Raw genomic sequence first — 16,203 nt, forward strand, 5'->3', positions numbered from 1 at the left:
AACAATAGAAATGGAAGAGTTTGAGCCTTTATTTATAATTATATTACATAAGTTACATACTCTTGATGTTTCTAACTCTCAACAATATTCGATATACACACTACTAAGTCTCTTTACAAGAAAGAGGGAAAGGAAGATAAAAAAAATCATGGTACGGAGTAGTCTACATGGTTTTGCGAAAATAACTTGCAAACAGTTGGAATGTGGTTTTCAGTGATGTACAGTGAAATAAGTATACGCATCATCCACGTACTTTTATTAAGAACTTTTAGATCGTATAATTTCTTCCTAGGTCAAAATAAATAAATAAACTGATCAGCTCATTTTTTCAGATTAGTGACAAAGGGACATCTTACTCCTTCCTATTTTTGGTTGGTAACTGTCAATATTTCAGTCTTGTATTACAGCTTCAGTATTCTTATTTTTTTTAAATTGTATTACATAATTGAAGTACAGATTCGTAAGAAGCAAGCAAAGACCTGTAGTGATTTTCGTTTTGTATTTTTCCTCTCACCCTATGGTTTGAATTCCGAAAGAGAAAATAAACTTTTCAGTGAAGTACGTGTAGCCTTGTAACACATTTCTGAATATGAAAAATTTTCTGCACTGATCGAATCTTTTCTCTGCGAGCTAACCTACAAAACTCATGGTAAAATAAAGTTCAATCATATCTGAATTCTGACTCCTTTCCCCTTAGGATAGATACTTTGTCCATGTTATTCTTTACTTGAAATGTAACTCATTGAGTTTAGAGCTTAGAATATGGTGTTAAAAGATGGAGTAAATAAAATGGACACAGAGAGAGTAACAAACAAAGATGTTTTAAAATAGGTAGAAGAGAAGAGGACGCTTTTAGCCAGCATTGTCTGTAGGAAGGCGAATTGGATTGGACACATGCGAAGGAATTGTCTTCTTCCTACCGCCATACAGTAAAAGGGAGAGTATGAAGGAGAACCCAACCGATCGATGATTTGAAAAATAGACGAAAATATTGGCAGTTAAAAGAGGATACTGAAGATCTGGAAACATTTCCATACCCGAACCTTAATACACAAATAACGGAACTATTTAAATTGAACAATTTAAATTAGGTATTTTAACAACATATATGCAAAATACATTCCTTCCGCATCAATACACACCTGGACACGTTCAATCGATGCTACCATAGAGCTTATAACGTCCCTTTTCGGAATTGCCTCAATGACCCTTGTCACGGTAGACTTGATATGTGTAACAATGTCATAAGATGTTCCTTTCATGGCCAATTTTAATTTTGGGAATAGAACATAGTAACACGGCCAAAAATCAGGCGAATACAAAGGCCAGAAAGTGACGAACTGCGACGGTTGTATGACATGGTGCATTGGCGTGCAATAAGGACCAACTGCCTGGCGCTCGATACTCGGGCCTCACGCGAACGATTCGCTTCCACAAACGCTCCATAACACTCAGGTAACATTCGCCACTAATAGTTTGACTCTGTTGAACGAATTCTTAAAGTATAATGCCTTCGCAGTCGTTGAAACAAATCAGCACTTCGGCGTTTTATTTGTGGGTCGTACTTGAAGCACCAAGTCTCAGCAAGTTTTTGGTCGTCAGTGAAGGTGTGCGGAACAAATCGAGCACATACTTTCCGTTTCTTTCAATCCTTTGTCAAACTTTCGTGAATCATGTATTTCGTATTTAATTCCTCTGCTATCCATCTCACAGTCGAATCCGCATCGTGGGAGATCATTTCACGCACTTGTTCCACCAACTCATCGCGATTTTTGCTATTCAGCCTGTCTGGCTTTGGGTCATCTTCTAAGGACTCACGACCGTCTTGGAATCGCGTACACCACTCGAATACACATGCACGTGATAAGCACTGATTACCATACACTTGCTTCATCATTTCCAATGTCTTTGTAAATGTTTTACCTAGCTTGAAACAAAATTTAATATTGGCTCTTTGCTCCCTCGGGTTTTTGTGACGAGGTGACACCAGATACACTTATTTTTCTTGCTATAACTTGACACTCCCGTAATCGGTTCTCATGATTGTGGCCTCGTTTTGTTGAGCAGATATCCAGCTTTCGGACGATATGTTGCTTCAATAGATGGAGTGACTATCTATAAAGAAAAAAGTTCCGTTACTTTTCCGACATATTGTGCAATAATAATATTAAAATCATTAGTCCCAGAACCTGCCAACAAGCAGAATAGTTAACAATAATCTAATAATAATTAATTAAGTATATTGAAAGTCTTATTGATTGATTTTTCCATAATCCATATCCATGTTTGTATTAGTATTTTGCACTTGGTTAGTTCATTCCGTATGTAATCAGTAAGAGGAAATAGTATTACGCATTTTAATTTAACATTTTATACTAATATTAGTGTTTTGCTAATAATTGACAGCATTTGTTGTTGTTTACGCTCAAAGAGTAATGGTAAGACTAATTCTTTCAGTTTGTTTTTCTTCTTTAAATTTTAACTGGATATTAAGTTCTTTGTTGTAATTCTTGTAGAATAATAATTTTACTTACAGTTTTATGCAATTTCTTAATACTAATTACACTTCTGAGCTTTCGACTCTCCCTGGAGTCTTCGCCATGTAGAATAAAAGCAAGAAATGAAAAAAAAGTAAACATCAGGAAAATAAAACGGAACGGACTTACCCGGGCAGAACAGTGCTAGCGACATTTTGTTAAAAAGTAAAGATTACACGACAATTAATGGAAATGCAGGTTGCAATATGGCGAGGTCAATTTTTTTATTCTTTTGTTCGTTGGTGGAAGGTTACCAACTTATGTTCGTATTTTTATTATGCCAACACCTAACTGACCTGACACCGGACTTCCACATTTGGCATTCCTAACGTGTTCTTTCACAGAAACCTTGTGGTTTTTTTAGTCTTGCTTATGAAATTCTCATGGAAACTGTATTTTATTTTTTGTTTTTTTCTGTTTTCTTTTGGGAAGGGGGGTGGGGGTGGAGAGGCTTGAAAACTGTATGGAAACCATGCTGTGTAAAAAAAAATCGTTAATGCTGTTGTCAATCTGGGAAAAATAGGTAATTCTACCCGTCTGATTGATTTCTGTTTCAGGTCTATCGAAACACGCACTCTTTCCTATTTGGTTGTACGAACTTATTAATAAGTAGCTGAAATACCCGTTCTTCGCACAGGGAGGATAAGGTATATGCAATATATATTTGAATGTAAAGAAATGAGTGAAATAAATAAGGAAGAGTTGCCCCTATCAATAACAATGAAATAAAAAAAAAAAACAGTAATGCGTTCGGTGTTGCCCCTGTCGATATGAGTGAAATAAATAACGAACAGAAACGCCTTCGGCGTTGTCACTCTCCATATCAGTGAAATAAATAAATAATAACGAGCAACGCCTACGGTGTTGCGCCTGTCAGTTCTCAAACCAGTTGTCATGTACCTTCTTGCCTAAACTTGGACTCAAACATCATAGAACTGTCATTAATCAGCTTAGCAATCCCGAAAATTATGGATTAGACACTAGTACCACTCATTTTGAACATAATTTTTACGCCCCCAACCGCCCATAACGATGGGGGCTCATGTTAGACTTGAACTGCAATGGGACTGTTACTATTTGTTCCAACTTACTCGGAAAGTACGAATTTGACAGTAATATCTAGCGTCCCAGGCATTTATAATCTTTTATGCATACATTTTGACCCCCGTGCTAGAATTTGACAAAAGGGTTTCGTAGGTGATTAGATCTGGTGAAGATCTACCTGTGCAAAATTTGGTAGATTTAAGTCTCTCTCTTCTATTCGAGAAGCTGACACACATTATTATTAAAGATGGAATTGAAAAACCGCTCATACTGTCAAATGCCAAGCTTCAATAAATGATAAATTTCTATCTGTAATTCAGATTCCAAAGAGGTTAGTCGAATGGCATGTGAAAAGAAATTCGTCCAAATATTTTGTTTAGTCATTGCAGAATAAACAGATTTATAATAAATATATTAAGTACCGGCTGAAGGCTTATGAAGGGCACTACCAACGAATTTATTGTTTTATCTCCTTATATTGACATCTAAATAAGTAAATTTGCATTCCATTCCATTTTCTACCGTGTATCTCAAATTACTATGTTATTATCATAGGTATTCTGCCCTTATTGGCTGAGAGGGAAGAACAACTGGTTGGGACATTGCCTAAGAAGAAATTGTATCATGAGGGACGTCCCAGAGGGTATTGTGGCGGGAAGGAGAGGAAGAGGGCGAAGGAGATTACAATTAATGGATGATATAAAAACAGAAAGATCATATGTGAAGACGAAGATGCTAGCGGAGGACCGTGGAGCATGGAAGCTGCTCAGCTGCGGCAAGTGACTTGCCAATAAGGGTAGAATACCTATGATGATGATAACTATGTATATTATTCATTATTTCAATAAAAAATTCAAGCTGTGCGTTATCTTTGTACAAGAAAAGTACATAATCCACGTATCTGTAATAGTGTGCCATACCGTATCCAAAAGCTGTTCATTTAATATTTTTCTTTTAAAGTGTGGAGTACCAAATTGTCTAATAACGGTGACAATGGATTCTCCATAGCTGAACTTTCGACCTGGTGGAAATATTACCTTCAAAGGAAAAAATATTATATACTAAGGAACTTTAAAGGAGAATGTTTCATTCAAGATTTCAGACACCAATTTCAAAGAAATGGATGGATACATAAAAGGATGTACAGCTTGCACGGTATAGTGGGTTCTAATTGTCGAAATCTTCCCAGAAATATTTTAGAACACTTGTAAAGAGTTGTTACAATTTCAATACAATAAATCATATTCTTCATTTCATTTTGATGTTAAGAACAAGTTAATTATTGATCATACAATTATCAATAAAATATTGTAAGGTTCCGCATGTCTTCACATCATGCTGTAACCATGTGTGTACTACACGTGTTGGAAGTAAACAAATACAACGCAGACGACAGTACCGAAGAGGAGTCGCCCACAATCGCCAGCAGTCGGCAAGACAGAGATCACCGAAAGTAGCCTACATTTTAGGATAAAAGTCACCAGCATGCCTCAAGAAGCATCAATCTCCACAGGTTGATCAAACCACCAAAAGCCCTAAGGCGCCTGGCCATTGGAACACCTTATTCTCTCACGACGCTTGGTCAATTGATAGATACCCTTCCTAAAAACTCTACGACGCTTGGTCATTAGCTTCCCTTTCTCTCTCACCGAGAGACACCTAAACACACAAACTTATCCCCTCTCACAACGCCTGGTCAATGAGAGTAACCTTACATACAATGCCCTACGACGCTTGGTCATTGGGTTCCTTTCACTTTCTTACCTAACATATTAGAGGAAACTACTTACTTTAATATATTTCTGTATTCAAGAGGATCTTCTATAATAAAAGATGATGGGAAAGTCCAACCTCCCGAGTACGATAATTGCTCTACCTTACATAAACTATGAGAATTTTACATTAGATGCGTCGGCGTCTATTTTTCAGACATTTCTTAAGGACTTTCCTACGGGACGCTATTTTTATTAACGGAAACGGACTTAGAAACTTTTTAAAGTGCAGTGTATTAATGTTGGTGATAAGACAGGATTATATAAAGATAATATCCGTGTTGTTATAGCACTCCCATTACTCTTAGCGGTAAATTGATTCGTTTTAGGCTGGCAGGTATTTAAGCTGACAACTAGATCTGAGAAAAACACGCATAGAGAGAACGATAGTAATATGGCAGAATCAGGCTCCAGAATACCTGTGAATATTCCGCATCTAATTAGATACTCAGGTCACAGTACAGACGACCCGGATCGATTTTTTTATGTTATTCGATCATTTAGCTTTACTCCAGGCATGGACCCCCCGAAAAGAAGATAGAAATTCTACCGATGTATTTACAAGGTGTAGCTCTAGATTTTGTATTACAATTACAAAATCAAAATCAATTTAACACCTTATATTACGAGCAACTTAAAACTAAATTAATTTTATTGTCCCGTCCAAATTTACGACCATATAAGGCAGAGTTAGAATTTTTTCAAATACAGGAGAACGGAAATGAGTCGGTCGATTCATATTTCTTAGAGAAATTAAGGACCATTAGACAGCTATCGGAGGAACAGAAGATCCATTTTCTTTCATTGGGATTACAAAGAAATTTTTTACAGAAGATAGCGTAGGAATCCTTCCAAACAGTCCAGCAGTTGCAGGATCAACTCCGCGAATTAGAAAAGGCTCAGGACCTCATGCAGAAGAGGAACTACGTGGAATTGTCACAGGCAATTTATTCTTTAATCAGCCAACCTAACCGCCCCTCAACATTTCCTTTAAATGACTTTCATAACCAAACGAATCCTAGTTCGTTAATGCCAACCTATGCACAATAGCCAACTTCTACTGTGCAACGCACCAAACCTACTCCTTGTTATTCGCAATCATTACCTTCTGCACCTCCATTGCAGAATATTTCCCCTCCACACTCAACTTCCATTCAGCCTGAAGTTTTAAATTCGCACCCCCACCAAAGTCAAAACCCGCCCTCACAAGCTCTTCACACGGACCTCACTAAACTAGCCAATGAAATAGCCGAATTATCATTAATGGTAGCACAGAATGCCATGAAGACTAATTTCAGGCGTAGTAACGGAGGAAAACATGGTCAAGGAAAAGGACAACAAAAGGCGGGCGCGAAGAATAACAACAAAGGAAATAACTGTGGTAGGAAAAATAAAAATTTTGTAAAAGGCGATAAAATATCTATATGGGCAATATGTTATAAGAAGAACCACGGTGCGCCTTCGTGTTGGAATAACCCTAAAAACTCCAACCAGGGAAACGCATAGGTGGGCTCGCAGGCCAAAGTCAGGCCTCGCGGACCATTCCAGAAAAGTCAGCGCGGACCATACAGAAGCCACCACAATTAGAAAACCATCACATTCAAAAAGATCGGGCAATAGCGAAAATTTTGTCATACGAAGGACAATTTTTTCACTCAGGCGACCTATAACGATCGCCGAGAACATGCCAAGCTGGGGACAGAAAATAATAAATTATTACTTAATATTAAAGTAAATTCAAGCAGTGTGCCAGTAATAATAGACACAGGATCCAGTCTTAGTCTATGGTCCAGATGAGACGTACCTCCAAGTTGCAAATTAATACCATTTCAGACTCGTATCAAGGGCATTGCTAACCAAGTTCTGACTTTGAAGGAAATAGCTCTAATTAAATTTAAAATGGGTGCCACTACCTTTTCACATTATTTCCGCATTATAGATGCAGACTTCACTCCGATTTTTGGAAATGACATACTTACAAAACTTTTCTCTCTAATAGATCTAAAGCATAATTCTATATCATTATATAGAAATCCTACTTTTCCCAAGGAAAAAAAGAGATGAAGGAAATGCCGCAAGCAACTATTCGTTCTTTGTGCTTGCGAGAAACGCAGATGTATTCACAGCTAGTAAAATTACGATCCCAGGAAAATCACATTTCTACTTTCCTGTTTCAATTCCGAAGAAAAATCATGACGCAGCATTTTACATTATTACTCCACTGCAATCACTGTTAGATAGATACGGATTGGAGGCAATGACCATGCGAATACCAAGTAATTACCATACATTGTTAATCTCAAACCCTACGGCACGCATAATGACTTTAAGTAAAGGCACACCAGTGGCGTATACAGAGGAGGACGTGGAAGAATTTTCTTTCAAAATAGCAGAAGACGACAAGAAAAACACAAATTTAGAACACAAGAAGAGATACAGGAAAGATTAAAACAGACCGCTAAAACTTTTAACGTTGACCTTTTTAATATAAATCCCGATTACCGGAATACCAGCGAATAGCTGTAAGCAATTTATTGTACAAATACAGGGATGTTTTTCATACAGTCCGGAGGATATAGGTTATTTTAGGGGATACGAGCATAAAATACGCATAGATAAAAGTGCGTTATTTCATCACCGTTCCCCACATATTCCATTAGGAATAAGGGACCAAATTGATAAACACATACAACTGTTAGATGCCAAAATCATAACTGAGACACAGAGGAGTAATTACTCTTCACCTCTAATTGCGATCACAAAACCAAACAGTTCAGATTTTAGGCTTGTGTTGAACCTACAGGCATGTAATAGTTGTATCAAATATTTAAGCATCCCGTTTCAGTCTACAGATGATGTTCTGCAGGTTTTAAAAGGGAAAACCCTTATTGCGACCCTGGACATTTCTCAATCGTATTTTCAAATCTTATTGCATCCAAAAAGCACTAAGTACATTACTTTTGAGGTGAATCATACACGCAAAAGTTATAAATTTCTCAGGGGCGTAATGGGCCATTGCTCAAGTTCCCAATCTTTGAATATTGTCACTAAAATAATATTAGAGGCTTACCAAAACGCATTACCAATTTTACAGATGACCTCGTCATTGGTTCATATACGTGGGAACAACAACTCTCAGATTTGTAGCTTTTATTCCAAAAACTACACAAGCATGACTTTAGAGCCAATCCCAAGAAGACACACTTGCTATATAGAGATCTCCCAGTATTAGAATTCCTTGTATCCGGAAAAAGATCAGCATCTCACCGAAAATAGCAAATAAGATAAAGAATTTTAAGAAGCCGACTACTAAACGAATACTCAAGAACTTTATATGTCTTTGCTCTTATCTTCTAAGTCATATTAAGGACTTCACGGCCAAGGTAGAACCATTTCAACAACTTCTTACTAAAAATGCTAAATTCAAATGGACCGAAAAACATGAATTATTTGAGAAGCTGAAAGAGGACATCTTGAATGCCTCATCTCTCTACCATTTTGACGAAAAACTAGAGATAAGACTGTATACTGACGCAAGCTCACACCAAATCGGGGGGTACTAGCTTGTTATAACCCCAAAACAGACGAAGAAAGAATTGTTTCGTATTGTAGCTGTCGTCTTACAACTGCCGAAACTAAAAGTTCAGTCTGGCATAAAGAACTATACGCAATTATAAATGCTCTACGCAAATTCAGATATTTCCTACTTAATCGTAAGTTTAAATTGTTTACGGACGCTAAATGTCTTACTTCTCTACACACGCACCCGGACAAAGTTGGAAAATATATACGCTATAGACTTTTCTTAGCCGACTATAATTTTGACATCTGCCATATCGAAGGAAAGAAGCACCCGGCCGATATCATCAGCCGCTTAAAACAAAATAGCAATGATAATCAAGAAGCCACGGACCTACATCAGGCAACCGAGAATATGCATGCATAAAGTTCAAATTCTTTAGAAGAACCCATTCTTCAAATACAACCACCAGGATCTTTTGAAGAACTTACGGGAAGAGCAGCGCAAAGATGACTCGTATGCTGACATAATAGCAGTTTTAGAAGGGAAAGAACCAACAAAATGTTCTACTATGAGAGCAGCTAAGTACTTTCGCTTAAAAGACAACCTACTTTACCGTACACAAAAACATCCAGAACTTGGATTAATTTATATTTTGTGTATCCTGAAAAATTTGGCAGGACAACGGTTAGAGTCTATTCACAAAGATCCGTCAGCACCCCATTTTGGGTTTTCGAAGACATATAAAACTATCCTCAATGAATACTACATGCCAAACATGAAGTCATACTTGGAGTTTAGAATTAAGACTTGCAGAGAGTGACAACTCTTCAAGAAACTCCCGAAAAGCCACAGGGAGAATTCCTTCATCACCCGCCAGGCCTTATAGGAGAATGATGGATGTTTGACAGTTTAGGACCTTATCCACATGAAGAGGGAAACCAAAATACGTTTTAGTTGCCATCGAAACAAGTACTCGTTATACAGTGACCAAAGCTGTTAATAGCATAACGGCAGATAAAATTGAACAATTTTTATTGGAAGAAATTATTTTGAAATTCTGTGCTTTTCGTTTTCTTCATCTGGACAAACATCCAGTGCACAGAGCGGAAAAAGTACGTCAAAATTTACTAAAGGCTCATGAACAAAATAAATATTTTGACAAGAAACATAAGCAAGAAACTTTCCACAATGGAGATAAAGTATTAATTTATATTCCGTTTCGACGGGTCGGTGAATCATCACAATGCACTGACAGGTACTGCGGACTGGCCACAATACTTTCAAAACTAAATAATAACCTCTGCCGAGTTCGCATGCCCGACAATTTCAGGGAGAGAGAGCAGAATATCTCTATAGACAGAATAAAACCATATTATGATGGCCACGAATACACATAGTACACGGATAATGAAGAACGCAACAAACAAAAAAAAAAAAAAAAGAAAAGAAAAGAAAAGAAAAGAAAAGAAAAGAAAAGAGTAACATGATTCTAGCAGATACGAACCAACGACACGCGCCGAGCACTCCTCACATTTCAGCGGCAGAGGAAAGGAAGAAAGAAGAGAAAGAAAAGAAACAAAACTTCGAATAGCAGAAAACAACATCTGCAATATGATAAGGCTATTTGAAGTGACCAAATTTAGTACGTACCTTAATATTCACATTGCAACAGTTCCTTTGTCCTTTTTTCTCTCATAATTCCTCATCTCACTGCATTCTGTGATTCAGACTGCCTGCATACGTACACTTTCCTTCAATGAACAAAATTGCAAGCCAGCATTTTTCTTTCCGCCTCGAGCGAATGAACTTCACAAACCCAGCAACAGCATTTTTCGCTTCTCCGCTGCGAATCATATAATGGTCACTAACATAATAAACTACATATACAGTGTGTTCAGAAAATCAGGATTTTCAATTGACAAACTTTCTTCCGGCACGACTACGTTTATCATCCTACTGACTTTAACCATTATATAAATGTCTTCTGTCATCCATTTGCTACGACTAGTAAGAACTAGACCGATATTAGAAACTTTTCTATAATAGCACCCTTTGACGTGCGCACTTCACAAAATGTACTACGGACATTACTCTCAGTGACGTAGTTCTAACTATTAATTATCACTATCAAAGCTTCGACAGCCTGTCCTTTGAGGAGGTGAAGTACTCTTTACGGATCCTGCAAGTGTGGCACCCAACGGGCATAAAGTTTTCTATAACCTATGAACTGTATTAATGTCAGAATACTACCCACAGATAACCCAGTCACTTCAAGTTGTCGTGTGGTTACACATTTGTCAATGTTGTCTTTGTTAACGTTGTTCACTGAAGTTGGTGGTCTACCGTATGGTGTTGGTCCAGAAAACACCACTGTGGAACCTTTGTACCCATTACTGGATGTTGCTGCGGTCTAAGTCTCATCCTCACATACACGAAGCAATTTGTGTCGTATTTTCCATAGTAGAAGCTTTGCTTTGTATATAATTAAACATAAAAAACCATTTGCTTAGCAAAACAATATATTCTTATTTAAAAACTACATACGTGTGACAGTTTCGCCAACTAACACTTTGGCTTCATCAGACACTATCTGTGTCGAATGCATGTGGCTGAATAATTGGCGGGTGCGATGTTTTCCTTCCTTCTCCATTGTGAGCGTATCTGTAAGTAGAGAAAGAAAATTTGCTACACAACTTCATCATAAAGGACACAAGTACACATACACAAAATTTCATGGCCCTAATCAACTATGAAAAAAGTTATGCCCATTGTGCAGAACTACTTGAACGCTCTTTGTAATTTTGTCGCGTAATATATATATATATATATATATATATATATATATATATATATATATATCCGGCATTATTTATTTATTTATTTATTTATTTATTCACTTTCCATTGACCCCAACGAGCTAATGCTCACATTAAGGGGCAGTACAATCCACTACGTACATATTTCAATAATAATAAAACATGACAATATATATTTGTCATAGACTAAAAAGAGACAAATAAAAGAAAGAAAAAATAAAGAAACAATAATGGAAATAAAGTACAATTATATATATTTAAGAATTATGGAAATAAGGAATATATATTCTATTGAAAATTGACAATCATTGTAGTACCCAACCTAAGTCGTACTAGTCATTCATTGTGTACATAGTATATAAACTTTCATCAAACCTCCCCCTACGTCACTGGATACACGTCGATTAACATCAACTGATGCCATTTTAATGTGGTTGACATTAACTAGATTACAAGTTTGTTATTTCACTTCATAGTTATTATTCACACAGTATGTAAGAGGAATATTCAAATCTTTGAAATAATTGACCAATCATTTAGCTAATTTGTACGTGGTATGGAGTTGTTCTGAAATAATAGATCAGACAGACACATCGGCCTTTGTGAATTTTTGGTAAATCATAAATTATGGTTAATTCAGGGTTAGAAATTTTTAGAACTTTACCAGTTGCACAATTTAAAATATCTGACTTGGCAATGATGATATTGGTATTAGCCACTACTTTGTATAAAAGTTTAGATTCTAATTTGATATATGACCCACCCTGCGCTTTCTCTAAAACCTTCCTCTAGTACATTTCCTTTGGTATAATTACGTATGTTACCTTTCTCAGCCTTTGCACACCAATTGTTATGCTGTGTCAACCACTTCCTAAACTCAGTCATAAACCTGGAGTAAAAGGTTTTTTTTTCTCACAGAGTATTTAAGAAAGTATGTATTGTGGCAATACAATCATATTAAAACTTTTCCCTTTCATTCTGGTCTAGGGAGATACAATGACTCAGTTGTAGAGCACTTAACTCTGGTGCGTGAGGTCTCCAGTTCGATCTCCTGGTAAGTTTATGGTGTACATCATCGGGTCTGTGGGTTTTCCGGGGTACTCTCGTTTCCTTCCACAGATTCTTCCATCATCATTCACTTACCTTAATCATCTATCTCCCTTAGCCTAAAGGGCATAATCGTCAGAAGTTAAACTGAAAAATTTCATTTCATTTTTCATTCTGGTCTAACATTGGAACCCGTCTCTTTACATGAATTAAACCCCCTTATCGGAGATTTATTCAAGTTGGGAGTGTATCTGAGGCCTATTCTAAACAATTTGAATTTCTGTTTTACCGTTATCCAATTTATTATTTTTCTTTTAACCGGTATTTTTCTTTTATGGAAAGAGAATGACCACACGTGGGAAAATTATGTTCAGGTCCTGCCCAGAGGAGGTGTTCACCCTGATGTTCCTCAGCCCACGTCGCAACACTCCAGCTGTGTGAATGGATGCATTATTATCCTGTAATATTGTGTCACTGCCCGGAAAATTTTGGACCACAGGATCCATATTGTCCTCTACATTGGCGACACAACCATGGGCAGCGACGCAACCGTTAACATCCAGAGGATCCACTGAAAACCAGGATATTGCGGCCCACAGACCCGCAACTATGTTACATGTTTGGGCGGAGACACTGAGGATCATATCTATCTTTGGGCGTCTGCCATGCATAAACACAGCCCGTAATTTGAATTATGGCTCATCCGTCCACATCACACGCTTCCAATCATCAGCGGTCCTTATTGCGCCTTCGTCGCACCACTGACATCATGCTAAAGCGTTATAGTCCCATATCAGCGATTTCGCCCATGCAACCCAATTACATACTATGTCCATGTAACTCGCGGCGGATTGTAATTGTCGACATAGGCCGTGGGAAATGCTGCTTCAATTCATTCGTGACATGTACCGCAATCGCACGACGGTTTGGAAAAATGTTCATCTCTTTATAGATCTCCTTGGCTTTCATTCCCTTCAGATGTTTTCACTCCCTTCAGATGTAGAAACTTTTTGGCTACTCGATATTCAACTTTTGACAGCTCGACGCTTCCACTACTTCCAGACACCATATCTTAAACATTTTAAACCCTAAAATCATAAAAGTTCATAATTAATCTCATGAGATATTGGGTCATTTTTGTTCATAACTTTCATGTAAATAGCGACAATATTTCTATATGAAAACAAAAAGTTATTTAGCAACTCTCGTATGTTCCAACATAACTCTGGAACACCTTGAGCAATTTCAACCAAACATACCTTATTACTTACACTCTGGAAAATAATACTTTGGGGATAAGATGCTACTATCCTCTCTCCTGGGGTTGCAGGAAGAAGTGATTTGTAAAAGCAATCGAAAACTGCCGACATTAGTGTCAAATCCACAGTTTCGTGAGTCCGTGATAGAGTCCATAGAGTCAGTGAGATGATTAGTGATACTCCAGATTCTGTTTAAGTCCGACTCCAGATTCTGTTTAAGGCCGAAGTTCAGTCCCCAACCCATCGATATAGTAAGAAGGCTTGAAAAATAAAATCTTTAAAATGACTGCGATCAGTGTCGAATCCATAGACTATACAGCAAGGTACTTGCGAGCATGTACAGAAAAAGGTTCCATTACCGTATATTTTATAATTTACTAAAATCCATTTGATACTGGGACTTTTTAAAATAGAAAATAAATATTTCCACATAATTGTCCGTTTTTCTCACTAGAATTATCGTAATTTAACGAATTATATTGTGTACCGTGTTTTATTCCTTTCAATTGACCCAAAAGTGCGGTCAACTAATTTCTACTTCTTGATCTTACCCCAAAGGGGTTTAGTTCAGCTAAAATTGAGGGAAATTAATGAAATTCAGCAACAAAAGTTCCTTTCTTTGTTATTCTGACAGGAAAGGGAACGTTTATTATAAAATAATAAATGTGTGAAAGTTTCGCCAACTATCTGAAAATATTGGCTTCATCAGACACTGTAAAAAACACGGTTTTTTTACAGTGTCTGATTAAGCCAATATGTGCAGTTAGTTGGCGAAACTGTCACACATTTATTATTTTATAATAAACGTTGCTTTGCTCAACAATTTGTAATTTACTGTAAGTTATTGAATATAGCAAAGCTAGTATGAATCAGTTAGTTATAGGAAAAGGAAGTATTCACGTATTTTAAATTGTTATAAAAATACTGTTTTTCCACCCAAGTCTGAAAGTTTCGTAATCATTGAATGAATTAGAAAAAAAATATATATATTGAAGGAAAAGTGGAGTCCCTTTTTGTTTTGAAATATTATATCCCAGATGAAAACATTGCTTTCTGCACCATATGGAAATATAACAAAGTTGAAATGTTAATTGTTTTGAAGACACCGAATGTATTACCCTTTTCTAAAAATAACATATCTTCATATATACACGACGTCAGCAAATGCATCAGCCTCCATCTCAAGAAGTTGTTTCGACAAAAGTAATATGGTAAGTATTCTTGTACCTTATAACATGTCATTGTATAAACAACTAATTAAAAACGAGTTCAACTGATGTGTAGCTCTTCAAATTACATAAGCATGAGCCGTATGCTACATTATTGAATGTTACTGATTAATTGTTCTATAAGCTTGGCCAACGGGAATTAGTTAAGGGAATGTTTTACTGTAAAAAATTCATATTTTGGGTTTCGGCCTTCCCTCTGACAATAACTCCAGCGAGATATCCACGTCCTTTGACCCAAACTATAGCTCAGAACCAAAAATTACTTTCTTTTAATTTTTTCTAATTATTTTTTCTGGACTGGAGAACTCAGTGAGATATCTAAATCTTGTTCTGATCAAGCTGATATGCTTGTATAAAGAGGACAGAAATGAAATTTACAGGATTCTAGTACTAGATTTTCATTCCTTTATATATATATATATATATATATATATATATATATATATATATATATATATATATATATATTATATATAAAGAAAGGAATATATATTAACAATTTTCGGCTTACTTTCTTACGAAAAATCGCAAAATATAGATGATTTGGTCTAGGCATTAGGTTAAATACATCTCTGAAAAGCGGAGGTATTTAATGACTATTCTAAACTACGCTTCAAAGCACTATAACGGGATGATAAACTACCCATACTAGTGGCGCATTCCGTAGACGTAAGGACAGTGGTCGAAGTGAGACGATATGCGGTGGTATGCCATACCGCCTCTGGTTTTTCAGTGATGAAGCTATATCCCCTCTGATTTTTCAGTGATTAAGACATACTGTCACTGGAAAATGGATGATAATATTCCTTTATTAAATCAATTTTTATACACAGTAATTGACGAATAGCCTCTCACGCAAAAATATTTTATTTCTTATGTGGAAATAATTTTTAAATTGGTAAAACTGACAATTTTGTTATCTTTTTCCTAACTTTTGTTTTAAAAATGAGGTGTACAAACAAGTTCATTTAGTTGT

General features: G+C 36.5%; 1 protein-coding gene across 5 annotated transcripts in view; it reads right to left on the minus strand.

Annotated features, from left to right (window-relative positions):
* The window catches only part of LOC145661147 (ARL14 effector protein-like), a 103,560-nt gene that overhangs the window by 22,773 nt on the left and 64,584 nt on the right, over window positions 1–16,203 (minus strand). For 2 of the 5 annotated variants that reach the window (XR_014126885.1, XR_014126887.1), the window contains exons 2-3: window positions 10,527–11,537; window positions 12–2,115 (exon numbers count right to left, since the gene is read on the minus strand). The gene's annotated coding sequence lies outside the window, so the exon portion shown is untranslated. Of the gene's footprint in view, window positions 1–11; window positions 2,116–10,526; window positions 11,538–16,203 lie in introns of those variants that run through there. The other 3 variants (XR_014126884.1, XR_014126888.1, XR_014126886.1) reach the window with 2 other exon arrangements.

The sequence above is a fragment of the Thermobia domestica genome, chromosome 1 (assembly GCF_964235325.1).
Source record: "Thermobia domestica chromosome 1, izTheDome1.hap1.1, whole genome shotgun sequence".
In the NCBI taxonomy this organism is placed as follows: Eukaryota; Metazoa; Arthropoda; class Insecta; order Zygentoma; family Lepismatidae; genus Thermobia; species Thermobia domestica.